This window comes from Cupressus sempervirens, chromosome 1, assembly GCF_028749045.1.
Source record: "Cupressus sempervirens isolate cs-2001-9-10 chromosome 1, ASM2874904v1, whole genome shotgun sequence".
NCBI lineage: Eukaryota > Viridiplantae > Streptophyta > Pinopsida > Cupressales > Cupressaceae > Cupressus > Cupressus sempervirens.
The window spans coordinates 10970844-10989628 of NC_143118.1; the positions used below are offsets into that span (position 1 = coordinate 10970844).

The following is an 18785-nucleotide window of genomic DNA, read 5'->3' on the forward strand; positions in this document are numbered from 1 at the left end:
ATACTTGATTCACCTCCCCACCCCCCCCCAACCCCCCCCCCCCCCCCCCCGCCCCCCCCCGCCCCCCCCAGTTATCTTGGTGGACTATTGTTTCCAACAATTGTTATCAAGGCATTAGGTCCTTGAAGATAATTTTTAACAACTTTGGGAGATCCGTGGCGAGCATGTTTAAGAAAGATAGTTCGAAGTTCGATGGAACAAATAATGATAGCTAGAAAGAAAAGATGAAGATACATCTACTGTGTAAGGGTCCGAGATTTTGGATGTTGACAAAAACAGCAAAGACAATCATTGCTGAAAATGATTTGGAAACTTATACTGAGGCAAAAAGAGATCTTTTTATATGCAACATGAGAGCTAGAGAAGCATTATTGACTGCACTTCCTGAAATTGAATACAATCAAGTCACTTGCTACTTCTCATTTGATTTGGAAAGCTTGGAAAATATTTTTTTAGGTGATGAACATTCTAAGAAGTTGAGGCTACAAAGTTGGATTTGTGCATTTCAAGATGTTAAAATGTTGGAAGATGAATCTGTAAGAACATATGTAGGCAAGATATCAGAAATCACTGCAGGTATTAGATCTTAAGGAGGAACCAAAGAAGATGATGAAGTTATATGGAAGGTATTGAAGAGCTTAACATCACCATTTAAGCCAGTAGTTCAAATGATACAGTGGTTGATATCTTGTACCAAAGATTTCATAAAGGAGACATTGCTTGGAAGATTTGAAGCAATTGAGAATGAGCTTAGACAATTAGGAGAATTGACCATAATTGAAACAACTTTCAGTGCCTTGAATATTTGACCTTGTTTATCAAGAAGCACAAGTGCTAGAGGAGATTTTGCTAACAGCAATAGATTTGATGAGGACAAAAAGATTGAAGGAGTAGTAGCTCTTCTGGTAAGAAGAGGAAAAGGCAGTAAGAAAATCTTTAAATGTTGGACTTGTGATGAATATGGTCATTATGCATCTAAGTGTCTTAAAGGAGAGAAAAAGTATAAAGGAAATTACAAACCTAGAAGAGATAGAGAGTTTGTATGCAAATGAAGAAAATGATTTTGATGAACAAGCAGTAAGTGCTAGTGATGATGAAATAGGATTTGTGGCAATTAAAGAAAAAAGTCCAGAAAAAGTAGCATTGGTGTCATAGATTAAAAAAAAATCTGATTGGATAATTGACAATGGTTGTTCACATCATATGACTGGTGATATGAAAAAGTTTGTTGACTTCAAAAGTTAGGATGGAGGCATTGTCAGAGTTGGAAACAATGCAGCATGTCAAGTTAAAGGTATTGGATCTATAACTCTTGATGGTAAAACTAATATTGATGATGTATATTTTGTTGATGGTTTGAAGCACAATCTTTTGAGTGTTGGACAATTAGTGGACAAAGGTTTTCAGCTGGAGTTCACAGAGAAGACATGCATGATCAAAGACAAAGATGGAAAAGTAATTGGAACAGGAACCAGATCTAGAGGTAATGTATTTCAGTTGGATCCTACTGAAATGACATGGTTGATTGCAAAGGTAGATGACAATTGGTTATGGCATAAGAGAGTTGGTCATATAAACTTTGATAGTATTGTGAAGATTAGTAGTATGTTTGTAGTCAGAGATTTGCCTAAGATTGTAAAGCCTACTAACACAATTTGCATGGAATGTGTGTTGGCAAAACATAACAAAACTTCTTTTCCTTGCAAGAAGTTTACTACTATAGAAAAATTGGAGATTGTACACATAGATCTCAACGGTCCTATGAAGGCTAAAGGATTCTATGGCGAAAGGTATTTTATGATTCTAGTTGATGATTTTTCTAGAATGATGTGAGTTACATTTCTTAAAGAGAAATATGAGGCATTTGATAAGTTCAAGATATTCAAGAATGTATTTGAGAATGAATCTAGTATTAAGATTAAATGTTTAAGATCAGATAGAGGAGAAAAATTTACTTCAAATGAGTTTAACATGTTTTGTGAAGAAAATGGAATCAAAAGACAATTATCAGCCCCGAGAACCCCTAAACAGAATGGCATTGCAGAAATAAGGAACCAATCAATAACAAAAGCAGCAAGAGCTATTTTAGTTGAGAATGATGTATCCAAGATGTTTTGGAGAGAAGCTATGAGTACAACAGTCTACACTATAAACAGAGTGCAAGTCAAAGACACAAACAAGACCCCTTATGAACTGTGGTTTGGTCACTTACCTACAGTTAAGTATTTTAGAATTTTTGGTAGTAAATGTTATATCAAAAGAGATGATGATATTGGTGAATTTGATGTTAGAAGTGATGAAGGTATGTTTTTTGGTTATTCATTGAAAAGCAAGGCTTATAGATGTTATAATCTGAGCACTAATTATGGAAAGTGCAAATGTGAGAATTGATGAGAAATTCAGGATACAAGAAAGAATGATTGATTACTATTCAGATGATGATATTGTTACTAAGCCAAGGAATGATGAAGTATTTCTTGAGACTAATAATGATTTGTAAAATGAAGGAGAGCCAAGACAAGAACAAAGCTCGGAACCTTCAGTAGAGCCAAGAGTTGAGATAGCAACTCTTACTTCTGTAAAGAATATGAATAAAGAATCACCCATCCAAGCAGATCATCGGAAGCAAAGATAAAGGTGTGATGACAAGAAGCAGAGTCAATGAAGAACTATGCTTGATATCTCAAGTTGAACCTAAGAATGCAGATAAAGCATGTAAAGATGATTATTGGAAACAAGCTATGAAAGAGAAATTGGATCAGATAGTAAAGAATGAGACCTGGGAATTGGTCCCCAGACTAGCAAACAAAAATGTGATAGGAACTAATTGGGTATTCAAGAACAGATGAATGAGCAAGGAAAAGTTGTAAGGAACAAGGCAAGATTGGTATGTAAAGGTTACTCACACATAGAAGGAATGGACTATGATGAGACCTATGCTCCTGTGGCTAGAATAGAAGCAGTAAGATTATTCTTAGCCTATGCAACACAAAAGAAATTCAAAGTGTATCAGATGGATGTCAAGTCAGCATTTTTGAATGGAGAACTTGAATAAGAGGTGTACATAAAACAGCCTGAAGGTTGTCCTTTGACAGATGATAAGGACATAATATGCAAACTGAAGAAAGTATTGTATGGCTTGAAGCAAGCATTGAGAACTTGGTATGCAAGGTTGGACAAGCATTTGACAAAGCTTAGATATAGCAAAGGTATGGCAGATAGTAATCTATATTGGAAAGAAATTGATGATGGTTTGATGATTTTGGTAATATTTGTTGATGATATCATATTTGGAGGAAATGATGATCGAAGTGACAAGTTTGCAAAAGAGATGAAAAAAGAATTTGAAATGAGTATGATAGGAGAAATGAAATATTTTGTAGGATTACAGATTGAGCAGAATAAAGAAGGAATCTTTATTTCTCTGACTAAGTATTTGAAAGATTTATTGAAAAGGTTTGGTTTGAAAACATGTAAACTCGTTAGAACACCTATGGTAACTAGAGATAAGTTATCTACAAAGGATGAGACACCTACTGTTGAGTAGAAGTACAGATCTATGATTGGAGGTTTGCAATATTTGACTCACACAAGGCTGGATATAGCAAATGCAATTTAAATTGTTGCAAGATTCCAAGTTGATCCTAGAGAAGCACATTATGTAGCAGTCAAAAGGATATTTAGATATGTGAAAGGAACATTTGAGTTCAGATGATCTAATGATTTTACTCTTAAGTGCTTATACTAATGCTGATTGGGCAAGCAGTATGGATGACAAAAAGAGCACCAATGGTGCAGCCTTCTTTCTTGGAGGAAGATTGGTTTCTTAGCTAAGCAAGAAGCAGGATTATACCTCACAAAGTACAGCAGAAGCAGAATATGTTGCAGCAACAAACAATTACAATCAAGTTGTTTGGATGAAGTAAATGCTAAAGGATATAAGGATAAAAATCAGTGAACCTGTTGTCATATATTGTGACAACACAAGCACGGTAAATATGTCTAAGAATCCAGTGTTCCATTCGAAGACCAAGCACATTTCTATTAAGTATCACATGTTGAGAGAGAAAGTTGCAGAAAAGGAAATTAGATTGGAGTATGTGAGCACTAAAGAGCAGATTTCAGATATATTCACTAAGCCTCTTCCCAAAGAGACTTTTGAGTATTTGTGAGGCATGCTAGAGGTTATGCCCCTTCTTACATTAGAGTAGAAGATGCAAGAGTGCATCAATCCAGTGTAACAAAGCACCATTGTTTGTCTGGACTGAATGCTGACGCTTCTTGTATGGGGGAGTATCTGTGATGAACAGAATCATCTAGGACTCTTGTTGGATGTTGTTTTGAACAATGTCTTTGGACACTTGAACTAGTAAGAATCAGTTGTTGCAGAAATTTGATGGATGTTGAAACCTTTGACATTGATGTCAATGGGGGAGAAGTTCGGCATGAAAAACATCATGAGAAGATTATGAGGAAGAACAACTTGTTCGGAAGAAGTACAACATGGAATGATAGTTTGACAGAAAGCACATTGAGGTATATCAATGGGGGAGAATGATTGATGAAGAGGATTTGAAAAGAAAGATGAATAGTCTTTTGTTGGTATTTTTGGAACTAGATGTTTTTCATCTATGTTGCCATCAATACCAAAGGGGGAGATTGTTGGAAGCATGAATGTTGATGATATTCCTATGGGGGAGTATTGTAGATATGTGTTACTATGATGATATGTTACATTCATGACTGAGTTTGTCATTAATGTCAACGTAACAGTTTTAAGTGGTATCTGATAGAAGAACAGCGGAAAGATCAAGTTGGTACGGATGGCTAGTTGAGTATTCTCACTATCTGAGGTTATGGGAGATACATCTGAGTCTCTGGTATATGCAATTAATGTCGAATGAAGAAATGATAAGTTTGGAAGAAGTTGTGTAAGTTTTGGTGATGTATGTTCTGAGATAGAGTTTACCAAGGCATGTTTTGGTAAACTTGTTATATCTCTTAGTAGAGTTGTTATTCTGAGAATCGAGGTTGAGAATATGAAGAAGATATGTTGGTGATGACGTGGCTAAGTTCGCTCGTTGTAATATTGCGTGTACAGAAAGTTATTCAAGTTGCAAGACGAAAATTTAATGTTATCGCTAAGTGTAACATGTTCTTAATGTGGTCCTATAATAATTAATTGAGAAGGTTTAACAATCGACTCAGAGAATTGTTTTATGGACTTAGTATAAAGGAAGGACATTTTCCTTTATCATGAAGTATGGAATTGTATTGATGCGAAGTGATTGTAAGCAACAAAGAGCGAAATGCGAAGTTGAGTAGAGCAAAGCGGAAGTGAAGGAAACTTCATTGCTGAGGTTTTGTTGAGTGATTTGAGGTTTGATATTTGGATCCAAGGTTTGTGACCTGGTCTACAAGGTCTGACAGTGATTGGTTTAGTTGACAGAACAATGGAAAGAGGAACATAACAGTAAATTACATGTTTGAGCAGTGAGCTTTTCTTGTAATTGAAATTGCATGTTTGGAAAATGGGCTCATCTTGCATACATTGTACTACAACTCCTAATAGGGTTGGAATCTCCTAACAGGGATTCAAAGTTTCCTAACAGGAACTCATATGTACTAAATGTTGTAGTAGACTCCTAATAGGGTCCATTTTCTAACAAAGGATATTTTATTAGTACATCATCTTGTGGGCATCATTCCCACCAGGGTTTTCCCTCTGATTAAGGGTTTCCTTAGTCAGAATATCTAGTGTAATTGTCTATGTGCATCTTTGTATGGTGGTTGTTTACTTTGGTTGAATGGTTAAGTTTATTTAAGGAAAATAAATGTTTTAATTGTTGGATAATTGATTCACCCCACACCCCCCCCCCCCCCCCTCCCCAGTTATCTTGGTGGACTATTGTTTCTAACAGTTTATTTTAAGAAAAAAGAAATCCAAATTAGAAGAGGCTCAAATTTTCCTTAAAAATTTTGCCAAATTTTGATTTGATCCCATTGACCTGCTTTGATACCATGTTACTATAAATCAATGTTGTATTAAACAGAGGATATGAAAGCTCTTTATATAGATTTACAAATACGATGTTTCTAAAAGGAACAATCAAGCACTAAAGACAAAAACATAAATTACTTAATAAACTAAAGACTAACTAAGATGACCTTTAACGAAACATTACAATATTCTACTAGGATGCAAATCAGCAAGCAAGAATTGTAACCTTGAGGACTCTTATGCCTATGGTTCCACCTAGGGCACCACCATAGGTTGACAATGAGCACCAAATAACTTATTTGTAACATTAGTTCGGACAAAATTGGGAAAGAAAAGGTCTTGTGTTTTAGGTTGATATTTTATTGAGAGACTAAACTAATGTTAAGATGAATAGAGCACAAAATTATGATTTACCGGAGGTAGGGAAGTAAACTCTTCTATATTATGATGGTTTGGGAAAAATTTCAGCTCAAGCTTGGGTTTAGAAGGTAGATAGCTATTTTTAGCTCATTCCTATGCCAAAGGAAGAGGCCACTGAGTATGCAACAATGCATCTTGACAATATTGGACATGAGTGGTGGCATCACAGAATGATCACCACGGGGATGATAAGATCACCTCTTATGCTGAGATTATAGAGAGTTTGATTAAAGGTTTGATAAGAAAGATTCAAAGTGCATTTTAAGAAAGTGGTGCCACTGAAGCAATGGGGTTCAATGGATACCTATATAGCTGATCTTCAGAGATTTATAGTGTTGGTTACAGACATCCAAGAGGAAGCTCACATTACTCTAATGTATCGTTTGACAGATCCATTGAGAGGTTGGATCAAGGTTGTAAAGCCACATACTTTGCAAGAGGCCATCAAAAAGGTTAGATGTATGGAGGCTTCTACTTCTAGAAGCAAATTTCAATCAAAAGGATTCAAAAAAAAAAAAAAAAAGTTGCAATTTGATAGGGAATCACATCAGCCATGTAATCAGACTAACAAGTTGGAGACATAGCAATTGAATGACTTTTGGTGAAAGAAGCTATGCTTTCAATTTTGAGAACCTTGGGACCCGTCACATCTAGTGTAGTGTAAAAGCCAAAGCTGAGATAAGATGAAAAAATTAATGTCCAACAAAAGACCACAAATGGTCAAAAGGACTGCCAAGTGCATTGAAAAGGGGATCAGCCTGCAGTAGGGACACGAAATAGTGCTCTAAGAAGAAAGCAACAACTGAAATAAAACAAAGGGAGGGCTCCAAAGGAAAAGAAACCCTCCAACAACAATTGGAGTACTTTTCTGTTGAAGAATCTGCATTAGGAAAATCAAATAACAATCAGATTCAGAGAGCAGTGATGGGTGAGTTCATTAAGAGAAGAACAAAAGAGTGATGGTACCATTACTCAACTTTCTATTTGTTAGAAAGCCATCATATTTAAGGTAAGAGGAGTGTTACAAAGACTAAAAATGATAACTCATTGACACAAGAGCCATTCATAACTTTGATGACGGATTTTTGACTAGAAGAGGCCTCCAAACAAAGGAGCATGATGGGTTTAAGGTTATGAGAGCTGATGTGTACAACTCTCATTCACTCGTAAGATTTCAAACCTAAGTATCTAGTCGGATGATTTTGAGCTGAAAGATGAATTCTATGTAGTTAACATTGAGGTGATCTCAAGGATGCATTAGATGTTATTACTTGTAGAGTTCTATTTCAATCTGCAGAAAATGGAGATGACATTGAGTCTAATGGCAAAAAGATAGTGCTTAGGGGGCTATTAGATGGAGGCCCAAGAGTTGTGTCCTTCAAGAGGATGGAATTATTGATTGGGCATGATTAGGTAGATTGGGTTGCAAAGTTTCTTATCATACCTAGGATAGAAAATCAACAAAGGAATAACTACCATGTATTCTTAAATTTGCTATCAAATCATAGTAGGTGTTTGGGAGTTTCCCTTGTGGAATACCACCTAAGAGAGGGATAGAGTATGTTATAGAGTTGGATGAGGGTGCCAAACCACTAATTATTGTGCCAGACAAACATCCTAAGATACATAAGGATGAGATAAAAAACAATTGAGTAATTGCAGATGGGGCACATTATACCTAATAAGAGCCCATTTGCTTCAACGGTTTTGGTGAAGAAAAAAGGTGGAACTATGTAGATGTGTATTGATTATTACCGCTCAATAAGAAGACAATTAAAAACAAGTATCTTGTTCCTTGGATAGATGAATTGATTGATGAGTTGCATAGGGCTTGCTATTTTTCAAAGATAAATTTAAGATTTGGATAAGGGGAGAGGACATAAAAGAAAACTTTCAGATGTCACCTAGAGTGCTTGGTAATGGCCTTGGTTTAACAAATGCACCAACCACTTTCCAAAGTTTTATGAATCAAGTATTCAAGAGACATTTGATGGAATATGTGTTGATATTCTTTGATGACATCTTGACCTTTAGTATGGCTTGATAAGAACACATGAGGCATTTTGAGGTCTTGAGTGTTTTGGAGAGTGAATATAGATACTCTAAGGAGTCCAAGTCTAGCTTTTGGGTGACAAATTTTCTCTACCTTGGACACATGATTAGTGCAGAATGGCTGAGAATTGATCATGAGGAGATTGAGGCTATTGTTAAATGGCTTACGTGCACAAATCCCACTCAGCTTAAGGGATTCTTTGATCTATGTGGGTTCTATAGGAGGCTTATTAAAGGTTTCTCACAAACTATAGCTCCAATTACAGATTTGACCAAGAAGGTTTGGTGTGGTTAGACTCGAACAAACTTGTTTTGAGTACTTCAAACAATTGATATTTACATCCGCCATATTGGTGATACCTAGATTCTTTAAACCCTTTGAGTTGGAGTGTGGTGCTTTAGAAGAGGGGATCAAAGTCGTTTTGATGTAGGAGAAATAGCCCATAGCATTTGAGAGTAGAAAATTGAGAGGTGTGGAGAGGAGCTACTCTGTCTATGGTAGGGAGATATTGACCATTATGCACACCTTGGCCAAATTTGTACCATATCTAGGTAGGGATAAGTTCATCATCAAAATGGACCACAACATCAAATACTTTATGAACTAGGAGTATCTCAACAACAGGCAACAAAAGTGGGTGAGTAGACTACAATCTTATGATTTTGACATTGTATATGTCAATGGAAAAATAATGTAGTTGCCAATTCACTTTCTAGGAAGCCTCACTTATGTTCTTTGGTGGAGATTACTGCTGATTGGAGGGAGTTGATTTCAGCAGAGTATGCTAAGGATTCTTGGGCAGCAAGAATCATATTTGGTGCAGTTCATAATGAAGGTACTTTTTTGTTATTGAGTTAATCGTCTTTAAGGATTGGATTTATTTGGTGCCTGCTTCATAGCTAAAGATTAAGATGTTGAGGACATTTCATTTTGCACCTATGGCTGGTCACTTGGGTTTCTTCAAGACCTACAGGCAGATTCAAGAGAGATATACTTAGAAAGGACTCAAAAATGAAGCCCTTAAGTATGTCAAAGAGTGTCCCAGTTGCTAGCAAAGTAAGAATAGGCACACATATCGTTTTGGTCTGCTTTAGCCTTTACTCATCCCTAATGAAAAAATGGAAATGTATCTCCATGAACTTTGTCACCGGGCTACTTAAGGTTCACTAGAAGGATTGCAAATTTGTTGTGGTATACAAATTGACAGAATTTGTACAATTTCTTTTCTACTAAAACACATATGGCAGTGCAAGTAGGTGAGTTGTTCTTCAGAAAATTTTCAAATTGAATGGGATGCTCAATAGCATAGTGAGTGATAGGGACAACTAGTTCCTAAGCATATTTTGGTAGGCGCTCTTCAAGTTGAGTGAGTTTGAACTCACTCCTAGCTTGAGCTACCAGCCTCAAACAAATGGATAGATGGAGATAGTAAACAAAGGTGTGCAAGGATCTAAGAAACCGTGTGTTAGAATGGAAAAGAGCTTGGATTAGATAGCTGCACCTTAGTGAGTATTTCTACAATACGGCTTATGTCCCCGTTCATGGCCTCGTATGGGTATGAAGCACCTAACTTCTTGGATATGTTTTTTGGGTGTAGTAGAGTGCCTAAGGCAAGAGATTTCTTCTTGGAGAGTCAGGATATCATGAAACTTTGAAGGAAAACTTGCACTAGGCACAAAATTAGCATATATTGATTGATATGAAGTAGAGCGCACTTTCAAGGTTAGGGACATAGTTGTTTTGGGGCTTAGACCATATAAACAACCTACTCTCAAGAGGAGTGGAGTAGAGAAGCTTAATTCAGATTCTAGTGTCCATTCAAAGTGTCTTAAGAGGTTTAGAGAGGTTGCCTATGAGCTTGAGTTACCAACTGGCAACATAGTACATAAATATATCCATGCTCAAGAAGACAATTGGGCACAATGCAGTTCCCTCAAAGTTGTTACTATTGTATGAGGATGGGAAGTTGATATTGATTCCAAAGGCCATTATTGACTCTAAAGTGTAGGGTCTTGGAAGAGGTTCATTAAAGAATTTTTTGTCAAATGAAAAAACTTTCTAGTAGATGATGCAATGCTGGAGAATGAGTAGATTTTGCAACATCTAGAGTTGGGATTGCTAGAGGACAAGCAATTTTGGGTAGAGCGGTTGTAATGTTCGTTTTCTAATCAGTTCAACATGGTGGACAATTAGCATATCTAGTGAGTTCTCGTAAGCTAATGTGTCAAAGTTGGAGAGCTTGGCAAACAATTTATATAGCAGGATGGCAGTTTTAGACATTCATTTGAGCTCCAGCAGTTATGTTGTGCACACCATTCTTTTCTCAAATGATTTTAGGCGAGTTCTCCAGTACTTAATATTTTTGTAAGTTAGTTTTGGTCATTGATTGAGCCAACTAATAGGGCTACTGTAACAAACGGATTTTCAAAACAAAATAAAGGCGAACTAGAAAGAGTTTTCCTCAACAAATTATTGAACAAATATAATGAATTCCTTTCCATGGGACATTAACTGCTTTTAACTACCAACAATTAACTAAAATAACAAAGCTCAACTAAAATAACTATATCAATGATCAACTATAATAACGATTAACTGAATTAATTGTAACAATGATCAACTGCAATAACTGAAATAACGATTAACTGATATAATTGTAACAATGATCAACTGTAATAATTGAAATAACGATTTACTATCTTTCCATACATATAAGTAAAGTAAATGTTTAACATGAAAAAGAAAGGAGAACATACAAGAAATATTCGGTGAGTCTTTAATTGGTTGTGCAAGCCTCGGATTTCGATAAGAGGAGAAGCATTGACTTAGACTTAACCTCCCAACCTCGGACCACATTTATCTCCACACAATCTATTGAATAGAAAGACCCTCCCTACCTTGGGATTAGGCTTGGGATACTTTTAGTCCAACCACCTAAGCATTATGGTGTTTAGAATGTCCACACAGTTATGGACGAACATGTCTGAATAATCGGCTTTACTGACATCAAGTGATCATAGAGGGCAAACATGCCTTAAAATGACCTTGGCCAAGGATTTTTGATGGGTTCGATTACTCGATCACCATCGCGACTTGACAACAAGGGAACAATAATATGAACGAGCATGCGCTATTAAATGAAATTAATTTAGATTTATTGTGTCATGTTTGACTTTTGTTTCTATGGCATTGTAGATTCCATCTCACCTCTTCACCTTTTCTATGGCTATACTACCGGTGAGTCCTAGGTGTTCAAATCTCAAAGCAATCAGCTTTGTCCATTGATCCTCAACTGATTCATGAATATTATGTTTCTAGCTTATCACAATCTGTGATTTGAAAAATGTGTTCTTAAGACTTGCAAAAAAAATATCATTTGATTCTGACTATCAATGGTAGAAATAAATTATGATATCATGTCATGGATACTTGACTTTTATTTGTCATAAATAACTCCTTCCTAGGGAGGGTCTAACCAATGATACTTAAGCAAGATGAATATAAACTGTAGCTGATTGCAATGGAAATTGGAATGTAGTAACAACTAACACTGAAATATATAGCAACACTTGGAATATGATTGACCACATAACCTGGTATAATCTAGAAAAAAAGGAGTCTTGCTAGACGTTAATGATTCAGCTCTTCCTCGGAATAATCTCCAAGCGCAAATTAGTGAGACTTATAATCACGTCTTTAGCAAAGAAAAATTAATAAAAGGCAGAGCGTGGAAGAGATTGGCAAAGTTTATAATGTAGAGATATAGTGTGATATCTGTAGAGGTATCAGGTGGTAAAAAGAATTGAGATTGGGTGATAGAATAGGAAGTTGGGTGATGAGAAGGAAGTCGGATGTTGAGTTCACGCCTTCTAGCTCTCTCGACTTCATGATATAAGAAGGTTCTAAGTCTCTTTGGCTTCCAAGAAGCCACAACTCCTAAAGAAGAGACTTGGCTCTTGGACACCAAATAAATATGCCAAATGTTCATTCGGTTTTAGCAAGAAAATGAAATAAATATCGAAAAAGATTTGAAGGTTATCAATCGAGAATAATTATAGTTTATATCTATCTACTTGCACATAGATATATTTATGAGGTGGCATCATATTACTTATAAAAATAATATTATGGTGTCACTTCATTCTTATATCTATGTGTACGTACATAGGTATACATTATGATGATATGGTGGAAAGATCAATCAAAAACCTTTTGAGGTACGTATTATTTTTAATTAAATTAATTTATGTTTTTAAATGTTTATTTAATAACTCATGCGGGTCCATCGATTGTATCCTGAAGTTCAAGTCGCCAGTCACCAGGTCCTTACCAAGGCAATTTAAGGTCATACATGTCAACCTAATAATTGGACTAAGCTAGTATCCCATTTTGTTGATCCCGTTTAGCAATGCTTCCCCCCTTCATCTTCTCCTGTAATCACTTGTGCAATATTTCCATGATAATAACAAGTTCCATAATAATTTCGTAATAACATTTAATAGAGATAAAGAATTTAATTATTAACCATAATTCCAAAATCAAACAACTGCTAAACATCACATGAAAAATAATGGATAACAACCATCTTCATTAAATAGTTAACATAATGAATACAACGGATATATTTAACTACCTTCTTCACATGATTATGAAAGAAAATCCGTTTAATCTAACGGCTATAAATAAATTAAAATTAGGTCAAAATTTAGGATGTAACAACTACTATTTTTAGAAAGGTTGGTGGGCATAGTGGATATCGATATCTTGATATTTGATATAGTCTAGTTGTTTTAAATTAAATAATAATGCTTTAGTTTTGGTCATTGATTGAACCAACTAATAGGGCTACTATTTTAGAAATGTTGGTGGGCATAGTGGATATCAATATCTTGATATTTGATACAATCTAGTTATCTTAAATTAATTAATAATCCTTTATTATGATTGGAGGAGTGTTTGAGGAGTTTGCAGTTGTTCATGCTTCCACTTGGTTGGCCATACGATTCATTTTCTGGCTATGCTTTCTCAAGAGGATTGTACATTGCAAGAGAGGTGCTTGGTGCTTGGAGTGGTTGAATGGGCAGCAAGCTTGAGGAGATTCTATCAGCATGTTCTGGTGTCATTCTTCTTGTCTCACCTCGCTTCTAGCCATCCAATCTGGAGCTTTTTGGTGAAGGCACTAGGATTTGGCATCTCTAGTTTGCAGTTTTTTGTGTCAGATCAGCTTTCTTTATTGCTGCACTTTGTGGGTATGTCTGCAATAAACCAATTTTGACAGGTTATGAAATAAATATTATTTAATTCATTAGAACTAAAATGTACAAAAAGAGGAATTATATTTAATTATTTTATATTAATATCCAATTGGAAACTAAAAGGTAATATTAATATTTATGAAAGCGACTTACACAATTAATATGAACTAATACCACTTAACTAATGGTGAAATCTGTATGGGCGCTGAAATCAATATTAACTAAGTGGCATTGGGATTGATGCTGAAGAGCGAGTGATTTATGATTTTTTACATTATTATTTAGAGAATTGCTCAGATCTACAGGCTTGGGATAAAAACTCTAAGAACGTTGTTTTTTGACGATGGAACTATGTACCCTAGGTGATATTGGAGGAGTCGGTCAAGCTTCTCACTTGGGATTAAGGATTGGATTGCAGAAGTTGATGAAATTCTCATGGAAGATTGATTTCAAAAATTACAGATGGGTTTCTGCCAAATGCAGTAGCTCATTGGTTGTCACCATGGAACGAACTTCACGTTCTCAATTTATTGAATAGGCAAGTTATATTATGGCTAGATTCAAAGCATGTAATTGTAGTAGAGGGCATACAGCTCGCCCATGGAACTTGTTACTTTAGTATAAGGTGCTGACATTAGTCTCATGTTGATTATTGTATGAGCAGAATATTTGTAAACAATTAACAATAAATTTCCTCCCTTATCACACAATTAATGACTTCTCATTTTGGTTGCCATTGTAATGAGGTAGTCTCAGAACTTCTATATCTAGTTCATGTTCTTAACAATCTTAGTCAGGTTTAGGGCCTCTCACAAGCAACCTTTTTCCATTTATTTTGCAGTCCTGTCCAACAGCAACAAGCGCTTAATGTATGATGCAGGAGTCTATGATGATGATGACAACGAATTGGTGTGCAGTGTCATTAAATCAGTTAATTTTTTCTTGTAGGGTTTCATGACTTTGTGTTCTGTAGTAATACTTTATTTTGAAAATTTGTTTGCATGAATAGGAAATGAGCTCTTCTGTAGGAGAAATGGCTACAATGATGTCAAAATCAGCAAAGGAGGTATGCTTCTATAGTCACCATTGTAGAGGTGCATTAATTAAATCTTACACATGATGAATATAAACACAAAGCAATGGTTGTAATGTTGAAGGCGATTATAACTTGGACTATATTTGAGGTAGTATCAATGAGAGCTAGAACGGGAGTATACAATTGTTGATGGTTCAAAATATATATAAAAACAGGACACCCATGGTGAACTTGCCTGGTTTCAACGAGCATTTTTCTATACAATGTTTTGTATTGAAAAAATAATGTAATTCTAGTCTTTTAAACATAAATTCCGAATGTCTGAAGAATTGAAGAATTTATTGTTCTTAGTAACATGATAAAGGGAAAAAAGCTAACAAAATTTACCTTTGGTCTCTGCATTAGTGAATATCATTAGCATATAGGTTCCAGTAACTTGTGGCTATTTGCCTTTCCTGGTCATTTCATGGGGCAGTAGAGAGCATAGGTTATAAGTCCTCTACCTCGTCTAAAATAATGTAAATTCTAGGACTTGGCTTTTGTAAGCATTAAATTGTGCGCTATTAACTAATCACTGAGTGATGCAAGAGCTTCCCACATCTACAATTGATATTGCACCACCAAAAAAAATAGATAAGTAAAACATAGAAACAAGTCTTTTGTGATTGTGCATCATTTTAGTTGCTGTGCAACAAACCTTAGTTCTTGCTTAATAGTTACAAGAGGTTGCATAATGGTTTTTAGCTGCTGAACAACTTCTCCTAGTTGCTGTGCAATAGCTCTCAGTTGCTACGCAATGTGCAATGGTTTCTAGTTGCTACACAATTGTTCCCATTTGATCAACTATTTCTAGTGGCATTCATTCATTTGACTTTTGCCAAACACTAGGCATACGAAGCCCTTAGACATGTTTAGTTAGCATGTAGTTGATGGAGGTTAGGGGTTTTGTCTGCAATGATTTAGAAAGCTTCATCTTCAATCGAATGTAGTTTTAATCTCAAATGGTCTTGTTTAAAACAGCCCATGATGAAGATAAATTTGCCAGGAAAAAATGGCAGGCTATAATTATTGGGGGTTGATAGAAATTAGAATAGAGCAAACAAGAGAGAAAGCCATAGAGAGGAGAAGCCATGGAGAAACCCAAAATGGGCTCTACTGATCACAAGTTCAATTCATTATATTTATAAGCAAATGCATATTTAATGCTGTAGGAAAGATTTGGCAATATACTTAATGTTGGACGGTGAAGCTGGTGTGTTGGCCAGTGCTTGGATGGTTGCACATGGAAAATGTGTGGCCTGTTTCTCTGCAGCTGTTGACGGTGGGTAGGTGGAGGAATTACTCTGCCAACACTGCCCTTTAATTTCTTCCACTAATGCTACTACATTTATATTATTTTCCCTTGTCATAATTACTTTGGGTTTTACGGCTTACCCCTAAACATTGTAATACAAATGGTTTCTAGCTGACCAAAAACTTTTCATTTGAATGGTTTCAATTAACCACGAACCTCACATAATAGCAATTACAATAGACCACCAAACATTACAAATGGTTTCAGATTACCACTAACTCACATGATGGTAAAACTATCATCACTTTGGCTTTTCTCCTTCTTGACCTGCATCGGACTGATTATTGAGTCCATGTAAAAAGAAATCCATCTACCGAGATACATGGGTGCCCAATTGCTGTACTCGCTAGTTCTATAGGAATCCTTTTCACATACATGGTTCATCAATATGTCAAACCAAAAACCTTTGGGGTATTGGGCACAACCGATAATGCACCCCATACATTCACATAGCCCATTAACAATCATCACTAATTCAATTTTCATCACTTGGTTGGGGAATATCAATGCAACCAACTTCTATTATATGACCACTATCAAGCACATCATATCCTTCACAATTAGACAAACAAATTCTCACTTCCAATCCCAACACTTTTATCCAGTCAGCACACACACAAACCTTTGAATCATGACAACCAACTCACCACCAATAAAATCTACTTTCACTTACTGCCACCACAACTAACTTCAATAATTATTCAATAACATCAAACACACATACTTAAAACACAAAGGCATAATAAACAATTCCATGATCAATATCTTCTATGCCATGTGTATGCATTATCTGGCACTCTTGCTTGCAGAGAGATGCTCCACGTGCTTCTAATCTATGAATGATACCATCATATAGCATTAACTCAAACAGACTTCAACTTTCGTTTCCTTCTTTTCATGACTTCTCTGTTTCTCATAGCAGTCTCTTGATTTGTTCTTCTCTTTATTCTTGCAAAAGATAACTTCAAATGCCATTGCCTGTTGGGCTATGATGCCACAACACTCTTCACCAATTCTAAACTCGTCGACCTCTCCACGATCTCTAGGATCATCTCCCATTAGCTCCGATACCACTTGAAGGAGGTGGATAGAGTGGATCAAAGACAAACACCAACTAAAAGATAAGCATTCAATTCAATATGTAAAATGCAAAGACTAATCACAATGTGCTACAGCACTTCATACATAACCAAAATCTATTACAAGTCCTTAGAATGCTACAACATTCTATCCACTCATGATCCACAATGAGAAACCCAAAACAGGCTCTGCTGAACACAGGCCCAACTTATTCTATTTATAAGCAAATGCATATTTAATGCTGTAGGAAAGATTTGGCAATATAATTAATGTTGGACGGTGAAGCTGGTGTGTTGGCCGGTGCTTGGATGGCTGCACATGGAAAATGTGTGGTCTGTTTCTCTGCAGCTGTTGATGGTGGGTAGGTGGAGAATTTACTCTGCCAACATAACTTCTAATTATTGGGGGTTACTATCCCAAGAATCAGAAGGATTGAAAGGGTGTGAGCTGAAAACAATGTGACAACTGTTAACGATTTGGGCAAGAAAGAAAAGACTGCATCACTATGTTTCAAGACTTCAACCATTTCATGTTTCAAAGGTCAAAGATGATAGACAAGTGATTTAAAGAATTTGGGGAAACACAAATGAAATGTTCCCTAAATTCTTTAAATCGACTTCAAATTTAAGCCCTGATATGTTCCAGGTTAAAGCAATGAAATACATAAAATATTTCAGGAGCTATTAAAGCTTAAATTTGTTCTGCATAGGTCTCCTGAAGTTCTCCCCATGGCACACTTCACCCTGTAATAGGATAACTTACCGTGGTGAGGGCCAAGTTTTAAACAAGGCATATTGACCTACCATTTAATGTGATATGTAACTCGAACGAGTCAATGATTTCTCTAGCTCTTTTTTTGCAAGCCTTATATATCTTTAGGGAAAACTTAGACAGCCTTCAGAATGTTCAATAGTGATGCAAATTTTAACCTGTGCTGGAATGAGCTTGCCCTGTTATGCTCTTCCTACCATCTCTTGCTTTGGTGTATGGTTTAAGGTGGCTTGTATATATGCATATGTTGGGATTTGTTTTATATGGTTGCAATAAGCTTTGATTACTAGAAGTAGATTCTGACCCGCAGCCCCAATACCTGTACAAAATGACGCTGTTATAGTTACCTCATGGGAGTGGGTATGCAACTGTCATAATAAAAATCATGTTTCTGATATGGAAAACATCACAAAAAAGCCAATGACAATACACAAATTTAAAACCACAGCGATAAAAAAGTAACAAAAGTCAAAGATAATTAACTGAACTGCTGATAATTATACTGCATCTGGTTTTGCATTTTTAATTAACCCTTCACTGATTTTGATGCAGCTGATGGAGAGCAATATGAATGTAGTATAGTGACATAGTCACATGCTTCTTCAATTTGACTATAATCTTCAATTATTTCCCAGTTCGGGGGGCTTTATAAACCTGTGTGATATATCATATTTCACAGAACAACTCACATATTGAATTATTAATCATCAGATGTTATGGCTTTTCTAACACATAATATCAATATTATTAGCTGATAGGCTTTCATTCTGGAGTTGGCTTCACCCGGAAATTGACTCACACCATTAAAGCAGGCT

General features: G+C 35.8%; 1 pseudogene across 1 annotated transcript in view; it reads left to right on the forward strand.

Annotated features, from left to right (window-relative positions):
- Positions 1-18785, forward strand: part of LOC149575903 (uncharacterized) — a 55993-nt pseudogene that overhangs the window by 14549 nt on the left and 22659 nt on the right. Inside the window, exons 4-5 of the transcript XR_016354214.1 lie at positions 14571-14638; positions 14739-14795. The product of XR_016354214.1 is annotated as an uncharacterized LOC149575903 (transcript). The remainder of the gene's footprint in view (positions 1-14570; positions 14639-14738; positions 14796-18785) is intronic.